The sequence below is a fragment of the Tubulanus polymorphus genome, chromosome 8, assembly GCF_964204645.1.
Source record: "Tubulanus polymorphus chromosome 8, tnTubPoly1.2, whole genome shotgun sequence".
Classification (NCBI taxonomy): domain Eukaryota; kingdom Metazoa; phylum Nemertea; class Palaeonemertea; order Tubulaniformes; family Tubulanidae; genus Tubulanus; species Tubulanus polymorphus.
The window spans coordinates 15,031,391-15,043,342 of NC_134032.1; the positions used below are offsets into that span (position 1 = coordinate 15,031,391).

Sequence of the window (11,952 nt, forward strand, 5' to 3'; positions counted from 1 at the left end):
CTCGTTGGAGAGTCCCTTGCCAAACCTTTTGTTCAGGATGGTCGTTAGTTCGAGGATAGTTTGACTGCCTTCAAAGTTTATCAAAACCAGGCAATTTTATTGGATTCAACCACTGTTCTTTCGAAGACCAAAACCATCGCTGGCCTCCGTATCCATAACAGTTGCTAATTGAGTCTTAGTGTTTCCCCCTTTCCTTACCATCTTGAAATGTCGAGTATAAATATTACATAAACTGATTTATTGTAAGTGATGACACTTGTTTCATTGCTGCTGGTTACTGCTCTATGTTTATTGATTGACTACAAGGTGATATTGAGTCTTTGAGTGCTTTCCTTTTCATGCCTTCTTGAAATGTCGAGTATAAATATTACGTAAACTGATTTATCATTAGTGAAGACACTTGTTTCATTGCTGCTGGTTACTGCTCTATGTTTATTGATTGACTACGTGGATATTGAGTCTTTGAGTGCTTTCCTTTTCATGCCTTCTTGAAATGTCGAGTAGAAATATTGCATAAACTGATTTATTGTAAGTGATGACACTTGTTTTTATTGCTGCTGGTTACTGCTCTATGTTTATTGATTGACTCCGGTGATATTGAGTCTTTGAGTGCTTTCCTTTTCATGCCTTCTTGAAATGACGAGTATAAATATTACATAAACTGATTTATTCTAAGTGAAGACACTTGTTTCATTGCTGCTGGTTACTGCTCTATGTTTATCGATTTACTACGGTGATATTGAGTCTTTGAGTGCTTTCCTTTTCATGCCTTCTTGAAATGTCGAGTATAAATATTACATAAACTGCTTTATTCTAAGTGATGACACTTGTTTCATTGCTGCTGGTTACTGCTCTATGTTTATTGATTGACTCCGGTGATATTGAGTCTTTGAGTGCTTTCCTTTTCATGCCTTCTTGAAATGTCGAGTATAAATATTACATAAACTGATTTATTCTAAGTGATGACACTTGTTTCATTGCTGCTGGTTACTGCTCGATGTTTATCGATTGACTCCGGTGATATTGAGTCTTTGAGTGCTTTCCTTTTCATGCCTTCTTGAAATGTCGAGTATAAATATTACATAAACTGATTTATTCTAAGTGATGACACTTGTTTCATTGCTGCTGGTTACTGCTCTATGTTTATCGATTTACTACGGTGATATTGAGTCTGAGTGCTTTCCTTTTCATGCCTTCTTGAGATGTCGAGTATAAATATTACATAAACTGCTTTATTCTAAGTGATGACACTTGTTTCATTGCTGCTGGTTACTGCTCTATGTTTATCGATTGACTCCGGTGATATTGAGTCTTTGAGTGCTTTCCTTTTCATGCCTTCTTGAGATGTCGAGTATAAATATTACATAAACTGCTTTATTCTAAGTGATGACACTTGTTTCATTGCTGCTGGTTACTGCTCTATGTTTATTGATTGACTACGGTGATATTGAGTCTTTGAGTCCTTTACTTTTCATGCCTTCTTGAAATGTCGAGTAGAAATATTACATAAACTGATTTATTGTTAGTGATGACACTTGTTTCATTGCTGCTGGTTACTGCTCTATGTTTATTGATTGACTCCGGTGATATTGAGTCTTTGAGTGCTTTCCTTTTCATGCCTTCTAGAAATGACGATAACAAATATTGCATAAACTGATTTATTCTAAGTAAGACACTTGTTTCATTGCTGCTGGTTACTGCTCTATGTTTATTGATTGACTCCGGTGATATTGAGTCTTTGAGTGCTTTCCTTTTCATGCCTTCTTGAAATTTCGAGTATAAATATTAGATAAACTGATTTATTGTAAGTGATGACACTTGTTTCATTGCTGCTGGTTACTGCTCTATGTTTATTGATTGACTCCGGTGATATTGAGTCTTTGAGTGCTTTCCTTTTCATGCCTTCTTGAGATGTCGAGTATAAATATTACATAAACTGATTTATTCTAAGTGATGACACTTGTTTCATTGCTGCTGGTTACTGCTCTATGTTTATCGATTGACTACGGTGATATTGAGTCTTTGAGTCCTTTACTTTTCATGCCTTCTTGAAATGTCGAGTATAAATATTACATAAACTGTTTATTGTAAGTGATGACACTTGTTTCATTGCTGCTGGTTACTGCTCTATGTTTATCGATTGACTACGGTGATATTGAGTCTTTGAGTGCTTTCCTTTTCATGCCTTCTTAAAATGTCGAGTATGAATATTGCATAAACTGATTGATTTTAAGTGAAGACACTTGTTTCATTGCTGCTGGTTACTGCTCTATGTTTATCGATTGACTACGGCGGATATTGAGTCTTTGAGTCCTTTTCTTTTCATGCCTTCTTGAGATGTCGAGTACAAATATTACATAAACTGATTTATTGTAAGTGATGACACTTGTTTCATTGCTGCTGGTTACTGCTCTATGTTTATCGTTTGACTCCGGTGATATTGAGTCTTTGAGTGCTTTCCTTTTCATGCCTTCTTGAAATGTCGAGTATAAATATTACATAAACTGATTTATTGTTAGTGATGACACTTGTTTCATTGCTGCTGGTTACTGCTCTATGTTTATCGATTTACTACGGTGATATTGAGTCTTTGAGTCCTTTTCTTTTCATGCCTTCTTGAAATGATGAGTACAAATATTACATAAACTGATTTATTGTAAGTGATGACACTTGTTTCATTGCTGCTGGTTACTGCTCTATGTTTATTGATTGACTACGTGGATATTGAGTCTTTGAGTGCTTTCCTTTTCATGCCTTCTTGAAATGTCGAGTACAAATATTACATAAACTGATTTATTGTTAGTGATGACACTTGTTTCATTGCTGCTGGTTACTGCTCTATGTTTATCGATTAACTACGCGGATATTGAGTCTTTGAGTCCTTTTCTTTTCATGCCTTCTTGAAATGACGAGTATAAATATTACATAAACTGATTTATTCTAAGTGATGACACTTGTTTCATTGCTGCTGGTTACTGCTCTATGTTTATTGATTGACTACAAGGTGATATTGAGTCTTTGAGTGCTTTCCTTTTCATGCCTTCTTGAAATGTCGAGTATGAATATTGCATAAACTGATTTTTTAAGTGAAGACACTTGTTTCATTGCTGCTGGTTACTGCTCTATGTTTATTGATTGACTCCGGTGATATTGAGTCTTTGAGTGCTTTCCTTTTCATGCTTTCTTGAGATGTCGAGTATAAATTACATAAACTGATTTATTCTAAGTGATGACACTTGTTTCATTGCTGCTGGTTACTGCTCTATGTTTATCGATTGACTCCGGTGATATTGAGTCTTTGAATCCTTTCCTTTTCATGCCTTCTTAAAATGTCAAGCATTTTCATTGAGGAAAAACTCTGATGCTGATTTTTGTGTTGTTTTTGTGCATATTACTTCACTGCTTGTGGAGTAAAATAGGTTCTTAGGTTCTATCAGGTCTGACCATGCTGAACCTGAGGTTACAAAGCTTAAAACTATTGAAGTTGATTCTTTCCAGGTTGAATCGCTGTAAAATAGATGATCGCGATCATCGTGAATCGCGAAAACAGTTGACATCTCACTTTACACCTGATGTCTCTCACTAAAGCACTTGCACTGAGCATGCGTCCATTCACTAAAGCACTTGCATGAAATGGCACTAAAAACATGAAGACACCCGCGGGTTCATTGAGGTAAAATGTTAGCTGTTTGTGACATTCGTGTTATTATTGTTTGTCATGGAAAAAAACAATTAATTGTAAATGAAAATATAAACAATGTAAACAAGAGCTCAGAGAAAACAATGAAATGTAAAGATATCATTGTTGAATATAAGAAAGTCCAGAGAAAAGGAAGTTGGCAGTTTACAGAGATGCTTCCAATTCAAGAGTTTACTATAAGTTCCACCAGAACAAGCATCAGTCATATGTCTGAGTTTGACTATAAATCAGGTATAATTGAAACACAATTTCTAAGAAGGAGGGGTCTCAAAAATGAAGATAGTAATTCATATTTCATGTTTTGTTGTTGTAGGAAGGCGAAGAGATTTCTGTCATTAGACATGCCTTACCGCAGAAAGTGGAAACGCCTTAACGGAGATATCAATTTGAAGATATCATTGTCAAAAGTCCAGAGAAAAAGGAAGTTGGCAGTTTAGAGAGATGCTACCAATTCAAGAGCACAGTTTACTATAAGTTCCACCAGAACAAGGATCAGTCATACATCTGAATTTGACTATAAATCAGGTATAATTGAAACACAATTTCTAAATAGGAAGGATCTCAAAAATGAAGACGGTAATTTATATTTCATGTTTTATCATTGTAGAAAGGTTTCTGTCGTTACCAGAACAAAGTTACAGAGGACAAATCAAGTCATTTGTCTGAAATGACTCTAAATCAGGTAAATATTAGAATTGTATTCATAATGTTTTCAAGTTTAAAAAATGATGATTTATTCATATTTAACATGAACATTAGTCTGAACTGACTATGAATCATGTATAAATTGTAATTGTTAAATGACATGTTAATGATTTATTGACTGTTGAAAATATCCTTAATATTTGATGTTTAATTTGTCTTCTAGGTTAAAATGTTTGAAGTCATGTTGAATTTGTAAGATTCAGATGGCTACATTAGGAGGCTGGAACTTGGAGAATCTATTCGCTATTCCGTCTTCTGGAGATACATTCGCATGTTCAGACTACTGGAGAATACATTCTCGTGTTCAGACTTCAGGAGAATACATTCGCGTGTTTGGACTACTGGAGAATTCATTCCCGCGTGTCCGCACTTCAGGAGAATACATTCGCGTGTTCGGACTACTGGAGAATTCATTCCCGCGTGTCCGCACTTCAGGAGAATACATTCGCGTGTTCGGACTACTGGAGAATTCATTCCCGCGTGTCCGCACTTCAGGAGAATACATTCGCGTGTTCGGACTACTGGAGAATTCATTCCCGCGTGTCCGCACTTCTGGAGAATTCTTTCTCACATACGGACATCTTGTTTTGGGTGTGTCCTATGTCTGTGTTTGTTTATTACGACTTTGCGTTTTATCTTTTGTAAATAATTTTGTAAATAAATTCCTGCGTGTTTGCACTACTTGAGAATTCATTACCGCATTTTTGGACTTCTGGAGAATCCTTTTGCATATTCGGACATCTTGTTTTGGTTGTGTCCTGGTCTTGACTTATGTCTGTGTTTGTTTATTTCGACTTTGCGTTTTATCTTTTGTAAATAAATGAGGTGTTGTATTTCACTGTTGAGGATGTAAAACTCAGATATTGACTTCATGCATCGAGGATATTCATAGACTGAGTACTGTTCACTGCTGCAGAGACTCATTCTATCTGTAATCGGAGTCACGACTTCTTGGGAATTCTTTTGTTTGACTTGAACAACTTGTATCCGATAATGTTCAATTATATTATTATTTTGTTCTAATGAAAGTAAAACTGTTTAAATATCTTAGATCGTTTTATAAGTGTTGATGATGTTGTTTTGTGATGGAACTGATAATGTGCAGCACTCGGTTCCATAGTGTGTATTGTAACATGTTGTTAAGACTTTGCGTCTTCCCCTTGATTCATTCATTTTAATTTCGGTCTATTTTTGTTTACTTGCGTTTTATGTTTGCGATTTAATAATTTTGCTGTAGTAAATTTCTATAAACTGATTTGTTTATGTTGTATCTCATTCTTGTTTTCCATCTGTTTGTGTTAATTACGTTTGATTTCTTCATTTTGATTTCTGTCTCTTGTGTTTTTATAAGTTGTGACTTTGCCTTAACTTGTTTATTTTTTTGTAAATGAATATTTATTTCATCTCATTGTTTGGGAAAGACAAAATTCGAACCGGTGATCAACCCGTGTGGTACAGAACATGCGGCATTCTTTACAACCAGAGCAGACCTGATGCTGAATAGAGGATGTATAGGGGTGTCCCAGGTTCAAACCCAGTTATTACTGACACTGATTCAGAGTGGTCCTGATGCTGAATAGAGGATGGACAGGGGTGCCCCGAGTTCGAACCCAGTTATTACTGACACTGATTCAGAGTGGTCCTGATGGATGCTGAATAGAGGATGTACAGGGGTGTCCCAGGTGTGAACCCAGTAATTACTGACACTGATTCAGAGTGGTCCTGATGCTGAATAGAGGATGTACAGGGGTGTCCCAGGTTCGAACCCAGTAATAACTGCAATGATTCAGAGTGATCCTGATGCTGTATAGAGGATGTACAGGGGTGTCCCAGGTGTGAACCCAGTTTTTACTGACACTAAATCTGAGAGGTCCTGATGCTGAATAGAGGATGTCTAAGGGTGCCCCAGGTTGGAATCCAGTTATTACTGACACTTATTCAGAGTGGTCCTGATGCTGAATAGAGGATGTACAGGGTGTCCCGAACCCAGTATTTAATGACACTGAATCTGAGAGGTCCTGATGCTGAATAGAGGGTGCACCGGGTTGGAACCCGGACTATTAGTTCTGATTCCGAGTGGTCATGATGCTGATTAAAGGACATAGGTGAGTCGAATACGATTATTTATTACACTCCAACAATTTCCATGGAGGAAAAACAGTGGTATTTAACAATCATTTTCAAAAACAGGAAATAAAAATATTTCAAAACATAAATATTTAGCCAGTTTAAAAGTTGGATTTTTAAACATCAAGATTCCGAAAGGTATTTGAATTTAAGTAGTTTTTACGGAATTCAGGAAGTTACAGTAAAAAATGAAATGTAGTTCATCTCGCCTAAAACGTTACAGATGGGGCATAATCTATCGGTTCTCGGTAGATGGAGATTTGACAATTTATTTACAGGTAGAGATAAGACCCAATCCTGAACTGAAATAAGCTGGTTACCAAATCACGGCCGTACGGTGCTGCCGCTATGTTCATCGTTAGCGGGATTTTCATACACTAACACAAGTCAACTCTGGCAATCGAAGTGCTGTCCAGTTATACACCGTGACCCTAGCATGCCAGAGTAGACTTACCCTTAGTTTATGAAAATCTCGCTAACATTGAGCGTTGCGGCAGCACCGTACGGTGAAATATTGATATCTTAAAAGTAATTACTGTTCAGAGTGGTACTGATGTTGGAAAGAAGGTGTCCCGGGTTCGAATCAAATAATTACTGACACTGATTAAGAGTAGTCCTGGTGCAATGCAATGCAAATGTAATAATCGCAGTGCATTATTGGTATGTAGAGGATACAATATTTCATACAAAAATTTTCAAAATTGAAAAAATAAAAATCAACAATACCTGCATATAAACAAGAGATTAACGTATTGCATCAAGAGAAACATTTGAGCATTTTGAGACCAACGTTAATAATAAATCTAGCTAACTTGAATGATACTGATGAATTCACAGAGTTTAGCATTTTAGCAGTATTTGGTCTATTTGAAAAGTATCAACGATTGCCGGATGTTACAAAGTTTGTTACATTGATATAAAAGATGAAATTCATCACCTATTTCGTTTGTATTATTACAATGTGAGCAAAATCGCTCACTTCTAGGAATATCTCTGTTCCTACATTCATCTCTAAATCAGTCCAACAAGATACAAATAGTTCTCTTCTATATAAGGCATTCGATTGTTATTAGAGTTGAGTAATTTCCAGATTTCTTCGGGTCTTTCATGTCACGTCATGATCTAATTAGTTCATCAATAAATTCGTTATCTGCCGTCTCTTATGTTTATTCATAGGTTTGTTTATATATTTTCCTTGGTCACTATAAGTATCTTAGTATATTATCACCAAGAAGTTTCTTTGTATTGTGATTTTTTCAATTAGATTCTGGAAATTTACTTCGTTGATTGATATTCCCAGGGATGTACAGCGTTCGCCATCTATCGGATTTTCATTAAACTACACAATTTGTACACCTTGATATAATTATGTAGTTTAAAATGCACATTCTCAAACTCGCCATCTATCGGAATATATAATTATTATTTTATAAACAACCGAGTGATTACTGATACACCGTCTGGCTGCGATTAATGCAGGTTTAGTTAGTTACCTAATCGTTGGTGGTAAGCTTTTTATGATCGGATGGGCTCATACCAACGGTGTGGATGGTATTAAACCATATGTGGTTTGTGAAAATATCCGACCGTGAAACTAAACCACAGTCCACAGTCAGACTAACCATCTTCACCCGTCAAGGGATTCGAACCCACTACGCTAAAGCTGTTCGCCGAACTGGTGGAAGCGAGGGCGGGAGCGATACCGGACCACTGGCAAGCGAGGATGGTTACTAACTAGTGCAGAATTGGACAGGCGACCACTCCGTACAAATGATGGCTCCATCCTTGGCCCACAAAAAAGCGACTGCACTAACAGGAATATCTTTAAAATATTTTTCTTATTCTCTCATTCTAAATTATTTTATTGTTCAGATGCCGTTAAATAAACATTGAATTGAATTGCAAATAGCATTGAATATTTGCATATTTATTTGGTTTCGATGGTTAATGCGAGACGCCGCGTGTTGATTGGTTGAGGTTGGTGCGGGCTGCTATACGCTGACTTGGCGTGGTCAGAATGAATCATTCATTTCATAGATGACATTGGTCATTGGAGGAGTAACGTTCATAATTTTCGTATAACTTCTGCGTAAGTACGTATTGTTTAGGCCTCTAATGAATGTTTTACTGTGGTGATACCCCAGCGCACTTAGTCTAGTACCTAATGTCTATTTCAACTTGACTTCAGAGCATATCAAGTGGCCTAGCTCAGTCAGTTTTGGTGGTACATACCTGATAGAAGTCTTAATAGGACCAGAAAGGACTGGCAGTCGTTCGGTAGGGAATTTGTAACAACGACTGTTATTCGGACTACACAGCGCACTTGGCCTAGCCATGGGCGAACTTCGGTTTTCGTAGTTAGTCGACTAGTGGTTGGAACTAATAACCGAACACACTTTAGTTCGGTCGTAACGTATTTCACAGTGTCGGCCATCCTGAACCTAGGTCCGAACTGTAGCGACTGTGCTCAATTGCGTGGTCGACCATTTCCGGACCATAGTTCCGACTAACGGACATTCGGTTTCATTTTGTTCGACTAACTCCGATAACCGAAGGTGGCCCATGCTAGCGGTGAAAGTGCAGATCCGCACCTCTCATGATTGACGCAATCTACTGAATTACAAATCACTGTTCTAGAAATCACAATGTTTCATGCAGTGATTTATTTTATGATATCTTCACTAGAAAGTAAATTTTTGGCCCGGTATTTTCTCATAATTGTGACGATCTTTCAATAGGACGCCATGTTGGATTGGGAAATCTAAAGTGAAGAAAACACAGACCGCCGAAACAAAAGAAATCACCGCAGACAAGAACCCGATGTTGTGGCTCATCCGGACGGAGACTGAGCAAGAGTCGAATGATGCAATTGCTGCAGCTCATCACAATTATCAGGTCGGATGGGATATGGGGGGAGGGTGGGATCGATGGTGATGCTCTTCATTCTCCAGTAGCGTCTCGAGCAGCATCTCGAGCAGTTACTCATTCACTTGCCAGGCAACTGCCTAGTATCCCTTTACTGAAACATGTCGTTTATAATCTATAGCCATATGGCATGTTTTTGACCGCCACAGCCATATTTGCGTGTGAAATTGGCATTTTCAGACTTTGTTCCCATTCCACATTTTCTGCATAACTTGGATAATTAGGTCGAACGTGGAGATGAGACGTATTCTTTTTTTGCATGTGTAAATCATCCAAGATGGCCGCCACAGCCATATTTGTGTGTGAAATTGGCATTTCAGACTTTGTTCCCATTCCACATTTTCTGCATAACTTGGATAATTAGGTCGAACGTGGAGATGAGACGTATTCTTTTTTTGCATATGTAAATCATCCAAGATGGCCGCCACAGCCATATTTAGGTTTGAAATAGAACATTTTCCGACTCGACAGTCTGCGGTTTTCGATAAGTTTCCTCATTTTGCTTTTTAGATTTTTTCCATTCCCTGAAAATTATAGCATTTTATAACAAATTATAGACAATAGGCCTATCTTATATAGAATTGCCATTATTGATTGGGAAGGTATAAAAAAGCATAGCTTGTATTATATACCAGCCCCACCGTCCCCCCCCCCCCCCCAAAAAAAAGTTATATAAATGTAAAGAAAAAAATATTCATCCACATTTTCATATACACTCTACAAAAATGTACTATTTGAAAGAAAAACAACTTATTGGAAAATTCATAGGAAATTATACATAGTTCGTCTTAAATCAAATTAATAGGAAGTTCATAAACATTTTGTCTTTTGTAAAGCACAGCAATTATCTTATATAGTTCTGCACTACATATGCAAATGAATTATTATATTATCATCTTGTGCTCATTGTGGCTCCAGCTGTGACCTAGCTGATACATGGGGTGCGGGTGAGGATCCATCAAACACGCCAACCAGCTGTCTTTCTTTGGGCTGTCGATATCTGGAACTGAAAAAAATGACTTATTGCTGTGAGATGAAGGGAGTGAGTTTAACATAATCTATCCAATGCCAACTGCCTACCAACTGCCAATACTGCTTGAACGGTACTCAAGATTTCCCCCACAATATAGACAATATTTGCCTGCATGTTTCTTAACACACAGATCAAGTCATATTACTTGATTTACAAAAAGGGTCAACAGTGCGACCTTGTTCTCCTCGACCTTGACTGATTTCAAATTGGAAAAGAAAAAAACCATCGACACGCTTGACTTGAAGCAACAATATGTCTTAGGCATTTTCTAGAAAAATAAAGAAAACTATGAAATCATATGAAACTACATCAGACATGAGTTATGCACAGTTCAGTTGGAATGACTGTTCCCCGATTAGTTCCAGGTTGGCCTCCAGTTCTAGTTTGATGTTTTTCAGTACTGTGTGTGTTGGGTCTAAGCGATTTAACTGAATTTCATCTTTTAACCTTATCAACAGTGGGTTTGTTTTTTACTGTGGACTCTACTGGATCCAGTTCCACAGTAGGATAGATTAAATTTGACACTGGACTTACAGTTATGTTGATTTAACTCTTTAGTGGACAGGAACTGGGCCTCTTTCATTTCTGAATTCTGTTTCCCGCCCAGCATACTGGGTGTTGGCGCCTAAAAGTGCTCGCTCTGGGAGCTTATTGATGGCAGGCGATTGGAAAGGGGCCATCACCTTTGATCAAGATTCCTAGAATGGTCTGAGCTTTAAAAAGTTAATTCGACTTCAATTTGTTATCTATAATTTGGCCGGGGTATGACGTTAAACTGCCCTGATTTTGAATTCACTTTAGTCTATTTGGCAGTGTCGTAGCAGCATTTGAGAGTTGATATTTTGCAATCTCGTAGCAGCATTTGAGAGTTGATATTTTGCAATATCGTAGCAGCATTTTGAGAGTTGATATTTGGCAGTCTCGGAGCAGCATTTTGAGAGTTGATATTTTGCAATATCGTAGCAGCATTTGAGAGTTGATATTTTGCAATCTAGTAGCAGCATTTGAGAGTTGATATTTTGCAATCTAGTAGCAGCATTTGAGAGTTGATATTTTGCTATCTAGTAGCAGCATTTGAGAGTTGATATTTTGCAATCTAGCAGCAGCATTTGAGAGTTGATATTTTGCAATCTAGCAGCAGCACAAATGTCGATTACTCAACACGAAGTCTGTGAAACGAATGATTCGATCAGCTGACCGCTGGTCACTGTCCAGTAACCCGCACCAGCCTCAACCAATCAACACGCGTATTCATACATTTCCCATTCAAAACCAGAAATGCAGATTACCAAAGCGGAAGTAGTACCTGTAGACTGGTTACCGGTCTGTAGGTGGCGCAGAATTTGACTAGACTGGTTACCTGTCCCATTCTAATAGACTGGTTGCCTGTCCCATTCAATATCTAATTGAAGATAAAGACCGGCAACCAGTCTATTACTTACAATTGATCACCCTCGCTTGC

The 11,952-nt window shown here is 37.5% G+C and overlaps 1 long non-coding RNA gene across 1 annotated transcript; it reads left to right on the top strand.

The window, feature by feature from the left end:
- The first annotated feature begins 3,737 nt into the window (after positions 1-3,737).
- Positions 3,738-5,594, top strand: LOC141910112 (uncharacterized). Its single transcript, XR_012619834.1, has 4 exons — positions 3,738-3,931; positions 4,014-4,225; positions 4,308-4,382; positions 4,569-5,594. It is a non-coding gene; the product is annotated as an uncharacterized LOC141910112 (long non-coding RNA).
- The last annotated feature ends 6,358 nt before the right edge of the window (positions 5,595-11,952 follow it).